Raw genomic sequence first — 14,368 nt, forward strand, 5'->3', positions numbered from 1 at the left:
TAAAATACAAAGATATATATTGAAATACAAATATCACATACAAAATTATGGATCTTATTGATTTGAAAAGTAAGGGAGGAAGAAATATGATTGAGCTTAACAGTTAAAAGAAAGACACCACTGCCTATTCAAGTATCCTAGTGTCTGACAGAAAAAATAACTCTACCTTAAAATTAGTTTTAATTAATTCATGCATTTGGATCAGTGAAACTTCTGAACCAATAATATTGCATACTTCATCATGTCAAGGAAGTGCTGTATAGAGTGAATTTACTGCTTTGACATTATTCTAATGAGATACATAAATCAATGGATTGTACTTCTTTTTCATTCTCAGACTAAAACAATGCATATTTCGGGTCCACACACTCTTGACAATGGCTTGTGGCATTACTGTTTTTCTAAGAAAGGGCAAACTCAAAATACAAAGTAGTTATTGCCAAAGTTAGTTGTTCCTTAGAAGACATCTTCTTTTGAAGTTTATAAATTGTTTTCTTGACTAATTTTAATCAAATCAAATTTTGTTTTTCTTTTCCTAATTTATTTATTGTGAAAAATTTCAAACATCCAGTAAAATTGATGATACTATTACCGTGAACTAGATTTTGCCATTTTCACTTTAGCGTATTTTTTCAAAGTTATTATTATTATTATTATTATTATTATTATATGGTTCAGAGCTTTACATTTTCTTGTCATTAAAAAATCTATATGCTTATATAAATCAGCAGTCTTCAATTTGGCTTAATGAAGTAAAGATCACTACATTAAAAAAATGAACAGAGCCAGATGGCAGAATAAAAAGTCCACTGTTCATATCCTTCCATAGCAACAACAATTTGGCAGCCATCCATGGACAAAAGTGCCTTTGTGGGAGCTTTGGGATCCAGGTAGGAGTTTGCAAACTCCAGTGGAGCCCCAGACCAAAACAGGGCTAATTAGAGAAGGCAGGCCCACAAAGTGGTGGCAGACTCACTGGCTATGATCTGACTACATACCCAGCTCCACGCCTCTATGGACGCAGCTACAGCCTTATTTGGCCATGATCCCACCACTAGCACCATCTGCCAGGGTTATAAGATGAACCAGGTATGGGTATTGAATGTATAGTACAATGGTAATAATTAAAAATACTTACTTTCATCTTATAACTAAAAGTTTATACCCTTTGACCAACCTCTCCTCATATTCTTCACCCCGAACCACTAGAAACCACCATTATACTCTTTCCTTCTATGAATTCAGCATTTTTAGATCTCACATATAAGTGAGAACACACTGTATTTGTATTTCTGTGTCTGGATTATTTCACTTAGTATAATGTTCTCCAGTTTCACCCACATTGTTGTCAATGGTTGAATTTCCTTCTTTTTGTGGCTCACTAATATTCCACTGTATATATACCACATTTTTAATCCATTTATCTATTGATGACACTTAGGTTGCTTCTATATCTTGGGTATTGTAAGTAAAGTTGTAATGAACATGGGGATGCAGACATTTCTTTGAGATACTGATTTCATTTTCTTCAGATATATATTCTCAGAATTAATGGGTAATATGATAGTTTTATTTTTAATTTTTTGAGAAAATTTCATATTGTTATTCAGGAACTTGGGGAGAAAACAAGCTAGGTTCTACTCAGTGTTAGGTCCATGTAACTCAGGCTAAGCCTCCCTCTATCCCCTGGCCACCATAAGCTCCCATCTTGATTGGTAGGTCATAGTGGGTTTGGTATACCCAGAGAAAAACATCAATTTGTATACCATATCTAATAAACTCTGAAAATTATGGGTATTTCCATTTCACCTGTATGCATCACTCTAGTAGTGGCCCATTGCGAAAGGCTTGGAGGAAGGTTTGCAGTATGTAGAGGATGCTGGCAGTGTGCAACATCCTTCCTCAAGAGGACCAGGCCTCCCCTTCAATGAAGGAGTTCTAGGTATGTGAACTGACTTAGGTTTAGATAGAAACTATCACTCTACATGAGGTGACTCATGTCAGGTTTGTAGCCATCAGAGCTACAGCTTTTCCTGTTACATAAATCAAGCAACATTTTAGTAGGCTGCCCATCTATTTCATTCTTGGTGATGCTGTGGTCAAGATAGGCGATAATAGCAGGTCCACTATGAGTGGGAACAAAGAAGAGGAACCATGGACTTAAGCAGAGGATGCCTACACAGCAGTCAAAAATCAAAGTGGTATAAATATGCCTTTGCATGAGTAGATCAGATCAGACAACCTCATTTTAGTGGATATGATATATCAAAAAAAGGGACAAAACTCAATAAACTTTATTTCTGAGAGAGAGACACACAGCATGAGCAGGGGAGGGTCAGAGAGAGAGGGAGACACAGAATCTGAAGCAGGCTCCAAGCTCTGAGCTAGCTATCAGCACAGAGCCCGATGTAGGACTTGAATCCATGAACTGTGAGATCATGACCTGAGCCGGAGTCGGATGCTTAACTGGCTGAGCCACCCAGGTGCCCCCAGGATTTTATTTTTTAAGTCTATAGTACCTTTTCACAAATATTCCCATCAGTCAAGTAATATTTGTTGAATTTTTTCCCATAGTTTGAATGCACAAAAAAAATTAGAGGTTTATTTTGTTTGGCTTTCTGCTTTCAATCTCTGACTTCACCTTACGTGTAGATTTCACACTTCTTTAAAACAACAACCACCTTCTCTAAACTATTTTTCCTTTCTAGTAAGCATGTTATTTCTTTCATGTCTTCTGGGTTAAGGATTTTATTTTGTTTAAGATTTTTTTTTTTTTTTTTGAGGAATGGGGGAGAGGCAGAGAAAGAGAACACCAAGTAGGTTCTGCCCTGTCGCAAAGAGACCATCATGGGGCTTGATCTCACAAGCCTTGAGAACATGATCTAGGTTTAAATCAAGAGTCAGATACTTAATGGACTGAGCCACTCAGGCACCTGGGTTACGGATCCTAAATGAACCATGTTTTATTCATCATTAATTCCATATTTTCTTGATCATTAATTTTCTCTAAAATCTCTTGCATTTTAAATTGTGTTCCACCTCTTTACTGGAATAATATTCTCAGAAAATCTCCATGACTTCCTCACGATACAATCTAACTCTGACCTCTCTATAGACTCTTATGTGGTTGAACACACTCCTTACTAAAAGAGTTCATCTCAAAGACCTGATAATTCTTTATTCTAAATATTTCCTCTTTCAAAATTTCTCTTTTCATTTTTACTGTCAGTGCTTTAATAAAACAGCTCTCAACTGCATTATTACAGGTAGTTTTCACACTCCTTATTGCTCCCATTTTAATCCATTTTTATACCATCATAAAAATAATATTTCCAAAAGGTCCATCTTGTATGAAACTCTTCTGATTAAATAAATCCAAGTTTCCTTTTATTTGTTCCCACCTACATTATTTAGGTAAATTATGAGAACTAGTATTTCTTAATTCTGGTTGCACATTAAAATCACTTTAGGAGCTTTAAAACACAGGAATTCCTTAGTCCCACAATAGAGCAGGTAAGTCAATTCTCTCAGAGTAGGACTCAGCTTTCAATCCTTTTAAAGGTCTCCTCAAGTGATTCTATTGTGCAGTCAAGATTGAGAGTCATTGATCTGGAACTAGATCAAGCCAAAGTTGGGATATGCCGCCCTAGACCTAGGGCAATGGTGCATCACAATCAAACAAGGTGAAGGGACTTATTCCTTGACTTCAGATCTACTGAATTAGAATCTCTGGTGGAGAGTGCTAAGAATTTCTATTTATATTAAAAAAGTTTTCCAGGTATTCTTATCTAGTCAAAGTGGTCCTCAAGTACTGGACACCAATCACATGTCAATGTGTCTCAGTCTCTAATGTCCACATGAATCACCTGAGAAATCTTATTAAAATGCAGGTTTAATTTATTGAATCTGCTATGGGCACTAAGATTCTATATTTCTAATACATTCTCAGGTATTGGCTATACTGCTGGTCTATGAGTCACACTTTTGAATGATGTTAAAGAAAATATAATATTCAAGAACACATGTTAAAGCGCCATAATGAAGACTTTATTCAAAGTCCATATAGGGACATGAGATGGAATATTGCAGTGTGGGAGAGACATTGGGCTCAACTCCATAAACAGCATGGGCAAATGGGGATTTATAGTCAAAGCATAGGGTAGGGGTTAATAAATGCAAATTTTCTGAAGGGAAACATTAAGGGTAAAGGAGGATTCTGGCTAAACCCACCTCACAGGATTCTTGTTGAAGGCAGGCTATGGTGATCAGATATCACCAAAGAGGTGGTAGAGGATGAGGAACCCAGTCAGATATTGAGGGTCTGCCCTGGAACAGATTGACTAATCATTAGTAAAAACTTTGAATGATTCCTGGATTCTCTGAGAGACCTTAGGAGTTTAGCTAGCAGGATTCATGACAGAATGTCCCTGTGATGTCTGTCAGAGTCCTGTTAATATATCTACTTTCGTTAAACTTAACGATGCATATAATATTATCAGAATCCAATTGCTCCCAAATATGAATGAAGATATATCATTTTATAATTAGCCATGCTATTTTAGACACATCATTGACTAACCCAATGGGGAAATTTCTATAGTTCTGATTATTCCAAACTGATTTACTGATGACTTTGTCAATATATTTGGCTAAGCTTAAAAATGCAAGTTTTGACATGTCTTCACTTGAACATGTAAGAATTACATAAAATTAATCAGAATATGTAAAAGATATTACCAGGAGGTGAAAGTATTGAGAGATAACTCTCTAAGGGCCTCTCATATTTCTGTATTTCTTATGAGCAGAGTCACTGACTATCTATTGTTCTAGATTATCTTTTCAGGGTTATTTGTAGAGTGAATAGCTTTGGTAAACATAGATAATGTCTCAGCAAAATGTAGGTGTCCTTATTGTTCATTATAAAAGACTATAATTTCTTTAAGTTCAGAATTTCTCTCCTAAAAAACAACCTACTTGTAAACAGATATTATGTAGTCCTATTCACATAATACTGTGGGAATAGAGGCTCAAGGAACCCAGACAAAAATGCAGATATCCTGGCTACCACTATCCCTGTGATTAATAAATTGTCCTTTATCTCTAATCTCGGAGTCTTGTGTTTTCTAATAGTGTCCATGAGATTAAATTGTTAGCCTACAAATAGGACAAAATTCCAAATCCTTAAAATTTCTCAAAAATAAGCTGAAGTTGTTATATTGATTCCTGACAGGTTAGAATCATTTACATTTTTCTAGAAGTGGGAGTTACACCACTGGTTGCTACTAAATATGTCATTGTAATGCAAGCAGGCTTTTCCATAAAGTAGTTTAATGACAAAGTTTAATTGTCAAAATTAAAGGCAGACAGAAGATTTATAGTTTCCGTATAATCTAAAACTTAATACCTAACAAAAACATTTTCATAGTTGTGGGAGCATTCAAGAAAACATCTAAATCACATTATTTACTTATATAATCTACCTTAAAATGACCAATACATTTCTTTCCTTTTCTGTATCCATTTACTTTAAAGGTAAATATTTCCTTCATAAGAAATTCATGAAATCTTAGAATATAAGTTTCTACTTTGAGGAGAAGGTAATGAAGCCCAAAGACATGGTTCCACTTCTTTTGACTACAATCTACTTTCTCTAGATCTAGACCTAGACTGCAGCATGTGAAGAAAAGCTAAACAAAAAATTGTGAGAATAGTTTTTCAGAAAATGTATCACTTGAAAAAATATTTTGCCTTTAGGAATTATCTATTTTATCTCAATAGCACAATATGGCAGCACTTCAATATAGAATTATTCAGTGTTTTAAATAGATAATTTGTAAATATATATTGAAATTTAATTCTATTTGAGATTTAGTTTTTAATTTTGTTTTATGTACTCCATTTTATATATGACAGTTAAGACTTCTTTAGATATCATTTCCTTAAATATGTTGCTTATTCAACCCAAATTCCTAAGGCTTATTCTCTTAAAAAAAGTAAAAACTGAGAATATTCTAATAAGAAATCTTAACTATAAGAAATACATCCTAATTTCTCACTTAATAAAACAAATCACCTGTTTTTCTAGAATTGTCACCCTAAAAAGTAGTCACAAGTAGTCGCTGATAGTAGTCACATTTAGCCATAAGAATGGCAGAAGTTAGGGGTGCTTGGGTGGCTTAGTCGGTTAAGCGTCCGACTTTCGCTTGGGTCATGATCTCGCGGTTCATGGGTTCGAGCCCCACTTGGGCTCTGTGCTGACTGCCAGCTCAGAACCTGGAGCCCATTTCAGTCTGTGACTCCCTCTCTCTCTGACCCTCCCCTGCTCACGCTGTCTCTCTCTCTCTCTCCTAGAAATAAATAAAACATTAAAAAAAAAAAAAAAAAAGAATGGCAGAAGTTACCATCCAATAAAAATACTTATGTTTATAGAGTACTTGCTATGTGCTAGGTAATATTTTAAGTTCTCATATATGTAAACTGATTTAAACCTAACAGTCACATATGAAGTAGGCACTATTGTCCTGTATTTATGGATGAGAAAGTGAAGGCACAGGCACTGTATAGAATTTGATCATAATCACAGACTCGGTAAGTTGTATAGCCAGGAATTAAACCCAGGAAGTTTGCCACCAAAAGCTATTCATTCAAATTCTATGCTACACTATAGACTAAACCACTATACAATACAACTGAAGTTGTATTATTTTTAAATTTGCCCCCAAATTCATCTTTCTTTACACAATTATTTAGCAGAGTTGCCAGTGTCTGCCATGAAGCACTATAGAAAAACACAATGAAACAGGGTTCTAGCCTCCTGCAAACCATCCCTTAACTATCCCCTAGAAATTCTTATTACTAACCTATGCTTTGACTTTAATTTATAATAATCTGGTAGCTGAGTGTGCAGAATTGGCAAGTAAAAAGCCAATATCATGTCTATTAATATGAAATGTTAGGATGCAGAACCCAGAGCATAATAAAAATTGACATATAATTCTGAATTTAATCACATCTATTAATCACAAAGTTTTTTTCATAGACAAATATATACCCCACCCAACCCATACAAACTTATCCACCATCTTTTCAGAATTGCCACTTCTCATCATAGTGAAATATGAAACAAATTCAGTGGCAGATTCAAAAGTATATACTCAAAGAAGTATCATTTTCACAACTACTTATAGTGAGTCAAAACTCAAGAAGCCTGCTTTCCACTTACTGTGTTTATTCTGTACATTCATTTTTTTTAATATTTATTTTTGAGAGAGAGCAAATGGGGCAGGGAGGGAAAGAAACAAAGAACCCCAAGCAGGCTTTATGCTGTTAGTGAAGAGCTCAACATGGGGCTTGAGCTTACAAACCTGAGCAGAAATCAAGAGTCAGACGTTTAACCAACTGAGCCACCCAGGTGTCCCCTTCTGTACGTTCTTGACAGCATATTTTATCAAATGATGCTCAGTTAGGCCCAGGAATTATATTCTCCTTCCTTAAAAAAAAAACAAACAAACAAAAACCACTCATTAAAATGGTAATAGGTAGAAACTTACTCAATATATCACAGCCTGAAAACCAGGAACTCATATAATAGGAAAATACTAGAACCATTCCTTTAAAAGACAAGAATGAGACCAGAATAAACACCATCACTAATATTTCACAGTGTACTGGAAGTATTAGTTTTATTCCATTAAGAAAGAAAAGGCATTTAGGGCCTATGAATTGGAAAATTCTCTCAATGCCTTCTCTTGCTTAATAACATAAAAATTACATAATCTGTTATGATATATACCTGAAAATCCCCCCAAAATAGGGAAAAGTAACAACAAACAATAAGATAATTTAGCACAGAAACAGAATATATAATACACAAAAATTAGTAGATTTAATTAAAACAACAAACATTAAATGACATAACAGAAAATAAAGGAAGCATAGCAACAAAAAATATAAAATAGTAGAAACATACTTAAGAAATAGAAAATCCTCAGGGGCATCTGGGTGGCTCAGTCAGTCTGGCATTCGACTTTGGCTCAGGTCATGATCTTGTGGTTCGTGGGTTGGAGAGCCCCAAGTCAAACTCTGTGCTAACAGCTCAGAGCCTGGAGCCTGCTTTGGATTCTGTATTTCCTTCTCTCTGTGTCTCCCCGGCCTCACTGCTCCCCCCACTCACTCTGTCTCCCTCTCTCTGAAAAATAAACATTAAAAAAGAAAGAATTACAAAACCCTCTATGAGAAAAAATTATCAAAACACTTCTGAAATAGATATAGACTTAAACAAATGGAAGGCCTTTTCTGGAGATATTTCATGATGAGGAAGGCTCAATAGCAGAAGCGTGCCAGGTCTCTCTGTATTGATTCATGAATTTAATGCAATTCCATTTAAATTATCAACATTTTTCTTCCTAGAGATCATGAAATCCATTCAAAAGTCCATATGAAGAACCCTAAACTATAGGAACTATGGGTGGGGCAAGTGGGCAGAAGGAGGGAGATTAGCTAGCTCTACTAGAGATTAAAATATCATCAAGCCTTGGGGGGTCTGGGTGGCTCAGTTGGTTAAGCATCTGACTTCAGTTTGGGTCATGATCTTGCGGTTCATGGGTTCTGGCCCCACGTCAAGCTCTGTGCTGACAGCTCAGAGCCCAGAACCTGCTTTGGATTCTGTGTCTCCCTTTCTCTGCCTCTCCCTCACTTGCACTGTCTAACATTAGAAACATTTTTTTAATAAATAAAAAAAATAAAATATTATCAAACCTCAAAAATTAAAATAACGTGGCATTGTCTTATAAGTAGTCAGACTGACCATGAAACAAAATTGAATATCAGAAATAGAAAAGGTACATATAGAAATTTAAAGATAAAAGCAACATTTCAAATAATCAGAAAATATATGTAATCAGTTCTGCTGTAACAGAAAATATGTGTTCCCAGAAATCTCCCCATTGTACAAAATCGCAGAATAAAAAAGTATGAGGCTTATGGTTATAAGAAAAGATAGAATTTAATTTTTTAAAATACAGCACAATTTTACACATGCTTAATGATTAAGAAATCTATAAATACTGTAATAAAAATGGCACTCAACCTGGAAAAAGACCTGAAGTTTACTTGTAGAAGTGCACTTGGGAAGGATTGCATCCTGTGACTCACTATGAAGTAATAGAAAGAGGATTATCACAATTTGTGATGTTTCACATCTTAAATACTTAAATAGGCTGTTTTTCTGCCTGTGAGATGGAGGTCCTTCAAGACATTCATTTTTAATAGGTACTTGTTTCACCAAAACTGCAACATGACGCACTGTATAGCCTACTTCTTCATTGACATCTGTCTGTTTCAATGCTGGAAAATCTTTTGTGGCTTTCTTTTTTGTTCTCTTAGCTTCCCCAGACAGCTTAAGACTTTTGAAACTGTAGTCATGTTTCAAATCACCAAACCAACAGTCCCCAAAAAAAGAAGTCACTTCTGCAGGATTTGGCAATGTCTGTTTAAGGCCTTATATATAGATTATGCTTTCTCTTTGATTGTGAGAAAAGTTGTTGGCAATAGTTTTGCCTTCAATCCATATTCCACAGTCTTTCCATTTCTTCCATTCTGTTAAGATGTTGTTCTTGCTGATCTCACAGCACTTGAAGTTGTTCCAGCCATAGATGCTTCTTTCATATTTGTGGAGTCTCTTGATTGTCTGCAATGTAAATTCCTTAATGCCTTTTGCTTGAGAGGAATTACATGCTTTCTCATTTCTTCGAAAATCTTTACTCTCAGGTTTTATAGTTTTCCTCTTCTACATACTCCTTGACATTTTTGAACCATGATACTTAGACATATTTGAAATGTGGAATAAGTGGGGTTTTTTTTTTCCAACATAAAAAGTTTACAGGGGCAACTGGGTGGCTCAGTCACTTAAGCATCCAACTTCAGCTCAGGTCATGATTTTGTGGTTCACGAGTTTGAGCCTGGCTTGCTGACAGCTAAGAGCCTAGAGCCTGCTTTGGATTCTATGTCTCCCTCTCTCTCTGTTTCTCCGGCCCCCCTCCCCCTACACCCAAATAAATAAACATTTAAAAGTTTTTTTTAAGTTTACAAATATGTAAAGTAATAGCAAAACACAGCCTTGAAGGATAAAACATGTGGTCAACTGGGGTAGCTGGTAGTTGAGGGTTTTGTGTGCATGCACGTTGTGTACTCCTTAGTAGTGTAACTCAGATCGGTTAGGTAATTTTCTATGTGCATTTAGTATTTCCCATACACAAAACTGTTCATGAGGAAAAGCAAAAATTAGTGTTATATTCACACTGTTCCCTAATATATCAGTTACATTGGAACATCTTGTGTCTTCAAATCAAGTACTAGAGTAGAACTAACTGCACTTTCTAAATACAGAAAAATAGAAACTGAGTCCACAAAGATAAACTCTAGATAGATCAAACATATCAATGTAAAAAAAAAAAAAATAAAACAATTTTGGGGAGAAGACCAGTATAAGACTAGAAGAATTTTTATATATCCTAGGAGTGGAAAAATCTAGAAATAATAAACTAACTCAAAAATCTAGAAACAATTTACAAGAAGGAAATTGGCGGGTTTTGTCATTATCCTATTTTTTTAAGTAAGCTCTATATCCAACATGAGGCTTGAGCTCACAGCCCTGAGATCAAAAGTCACATGGTCTAGGGGCACCAGAGTGGCTCAGTTAGTTAAGCATACAACTTTGGCTCAGGTCATCATCTCACAGTTCATGGGTTTGAGCATTGCTACCAGCTGGCTCTGTGCTGACAGCTCAGAGCCTAGAGCCTGCTTTGGATTCTGTGTCTCCCACTCTCTCTGTCCCTCCCCTGTTCATTCTCTCTCTCTCTCTCACTCTCAAAAATAAATAAACATTTAAAAAAAATTTTTTTAAGTCTCGTAGTCTATAGACTGAACCAGCCAAGCACTCTGTACATTACTCAAATTTTTAATTGTGACCAAAAAAGTGCAGCCAATGGAAAGTAAGTAAACGGGGAAAAGCTTGTAACTTTTCACCAGCAAAGGACTTAACCTACCTTTTAAAGATTTGAAGAACAAGAAACAAAGAAACAAACAAGTAGGAAAATAGACAAAAGACAATCAGTGTAGGAGCAAGGGTGCCTTGGTGGCTCAGTGAGTTAAGCTTCTGATTTTGCCTCAGGTCATGACCTCATTACTCATGGATTAAAGCTGACAGCTCAGATCCTGGAGCCTGCTTCAGATTCTGTGTCTCCCTCTCTCTTTGCCTCTGTATCTTGCTCACCCTCTGTATCTTTTTCTCAAAAAAAATAAACATTAAAAATTTGTTTTAATCTATTAAAAATTTTAAAAAAGACACAATCAGCATAGAAAAAGTGAACTAAATTAAATACAATTGGCCCTTAAACATATGGGAATATGCTGGACCTGATTCATAACAAGAAAAATGCAATTAGGATATTACCTCTAAGTCTCAGATTGGTAAACAAAGTATAACAACACCTTCTATTAGTAAGGCTTTGAGCAAATTGCTGATGAGAATGCAAAATGGTATAACAGAGGATCTATTTACAGTATCTTTTAATTGTGTATTTTAAAAAATTATCTATATATATATAAGAAACCAAAACTATTTCTAAAACTTCATTGCAAAGATAAACCAGAAAAAAATTAAGACAAATAGTTTGATATACTCATATATATAATCTATATGTTAAATATTAAATATTATATATTTTTATTTCCTTTTCTTAAGTTCATTTATTTTGAGAGAAAGACAGAGATTGAGCAGGGGAGGGACAGAAAGAGAGGGAGAGAAAGAGAATCCCAAGCAGTCTCTGGCCTTTCAGCATAGAACCTGATGCGGGGCTCAAACCCACAAACCCACATGAAGTCATGATCTGAGCTGAAATCAAGAGTCAGATGCTTAACTGACTAAGCCACCCAGTTAACCCTGTATGTTTTATTTTCTTATCAATATAGACTGCTAATTAAATATATGAGAAAAATAAGCTATGTAGACATTTAAGCTAAGCAAATTCAATGAAGAAAAACTCACTAGTTTATTTTTTATTCTGCCTTAAAGTAGACTACAAACCCAATCTGGAAACTCTTGTGTAAGTAATCACCTCAAGACCTTCAAAGACAGGCTTTCCTGAAGAAGGGATCTTCATAGTATTTTTAATGCAAAACATGTAATTTTCAATCGACCAGAGAAATATTAAAATCACAATTTGTTAAATGACATACCAGAGAGTTATATCTGTGTCCTTTATATTCACTTAAAGCCCAGAGAGACAGAGGAGATATACATATATATATTCGGAAACTAACTGTGTACAACCTTGGCTATCAAAGAGAGACAGATGGTTGGCCTGGTTTCAATGCTTAATGAAACTTATATACTAGAGAAATAGAATAATCCCTACTGGCTGTGTTTCCTCTTTGTGTTTGACAAAAAGGACATTTTCTGCTTCTGAATTTCACTAAACTTTTGAGTAAATCAGTTAAAGAAATATTTGTATGCTTTGTTTAATATGCTTATGCCATACTCATCTCATATTCTCATTATTGAAAAAAACTATTTCATAGACTATTCTTTCCCTTAATTATTTCAATGGAAACAATACTGACTTTAGAGATGAATTTGGGATCAACATTTGGCTTAACATTTCAAGAGCTGGGTCGCCTTGTGCATGATAACCTCCCTGAAATTCAGTTTCCTCATCTATAAATTGTGAACATGGTGCTTGCTATTATTAAAATGGCTCTCAGAATCTGGGGCCATGGAAGACACTTCTTGAATGCTAACTCCTCTCCTATCTGTTCATCCTATGAATATACCCTTCCCTTTCTCAGTGAGGCCCCTGTGATTGGAGCATAGACCTTAAGGACTCACCACAAGCCAAAGTTATTAGGTCGGTAAAATTGATCTCCCAACGTACTTTTGCCTTCTTGATGGTGTACTTTTCTTCCCATCTTAAGTATCCAATATATTTTTCCTCCTCTCCACTTCCCTAACAGTCTCTTCTGTTGTAACTGGCAAATGAAGCTGAATATATTACCCCGCCAAGATCATTTGCATTTTAATAAGACACAAAGTCTATTCCATTAGTCATTAGAGCAATCTTAATCATCATATATCATATAATGATTCTGTACTACATAATGAGCTTGATTTGAACTAATTTGAGCTTGATTTAACTGGCCTTTACAACCTGCTTTTTTAGAAAAACTGTAGAAGATTCTCCATACTCTTCCTTTACTGAGTCTTCTCTCTACAGGTTTATGGATTGGAAAATGTTTTGAGTAGTCCAGAAGCTATCTGCAAACTGGGGTGAGAAATAATTAAAACATACCCTCCAAATATGTCAGTAATACCAAAAAGTGAAAAACATCCATTAATATAATCACATGATGTTTCTTTAATCACCTAAGATAATGTTTTACCTTAATAGATTTCCTAACATTATACCTTCTCTCGGGGCTCCTGGGTGGCTCAATTGACCTAGTGTCTGACTCTTGATTTTGGCTCAGTTCATGATCTCATAGTTCATCAGCGTGGACCCCTCTTTAGGATTCTCTCTCCCTCTCCCTCTGCTCCTCCCCCACTTGCATTCTCTCTTTCTCAAAATAAATAAACATTTTTTAAAAAACCCTATCTCTCAATGCTGAAAACCAAAAAAATCATTTGTTGATGGTTTATTATTCTCTAATACATTGCTGAATTTAATTTGCTAGTGTTTTATGATATTTGTATGCACATTCATGTATATTCATACCCATTTTGTTTGATTCTTACTAGTATTCAGCATTAAGGTTGTCTTTGAAAAAATTAATTGTGGTTATTTTGCATGCACACATGAACTAGTTTTTAATTGTATTAAAAACTCTGTGGTCTGAAATAGTCAATAATAGAGGAATTATATGTCCTTTGAAAGGTAGCTTGAATTCAGATGTGAAACAATCTGGACCTGGTGACTTTTTATGATTATCTCTAAAAACCTTTCCCATTTCTGAAACAGGGTGATTGTCAAAGAGACCACCAAACAACCAACAGAAGCGAGGCAAGATTTTATTTACGGCCGGGCCAAACCTGATCTCATGGAGAAATGCAGAGAATGGCTCAGAACAAAGGTAGCAGTGAGCTTCTATGGATCTCAGTAAGACAGAATATGTCATTATTTATTTAACCAATTATATTCTACAGCATACTATGGGAACCCATTGCATTGTGACACTCAGGTGTTAGTTTTGGCAGAGACCTATCAATTTTAGGTTCTTTGTCTTGAAATGACCAACCATAATTCGACATTTGAGAAGCTGTGAGGTAGTGACTATGTGGTAGACTACCAGGGTAGAATGGTGATGTGGTGTTCTG

At 35.3% G+C, this 14,368-nt stretch overlaps 1 long non-coding RNA gene across 1 annotated transcript in view; it reads left to right on the top strand.

The window, feature by feature from the left end:
* The window catches only part of LOC120236709, a 35,148-nt gene extending 21,059 nt beyond the window's left edge, over positions 1-14,089 (top strand). Inside the window, exon 3 of the long non-coding RNA XR_005529745.1 lies at positions 14,013-14,089. This is a non-coding gene — a long non-coding RNA (uncharacterized LOC120236709). The remainder of the gene's footprint in view (positions 1-14,012) is intronic.
* The last annotated feature ends 279 nt before the right edge of the window (positions 14,090-14,368 follow it).

The sequence above is a fragment of the Hyaena hyaena genome, unplaced genomic scaffold (genome assembly GCF_003009895.1).
Source record: "Hyaena hyaena isolate Hyena2069 unplaced genomic scaffold, ASM300989v1 scaffold_159, whole genome shotgun sequence".
NCBI lineage: Eukaryota > Metazoa > Chordata > Mammalia > Carnivora > Hyaenidae > Hyaena > Hyaena hyaena.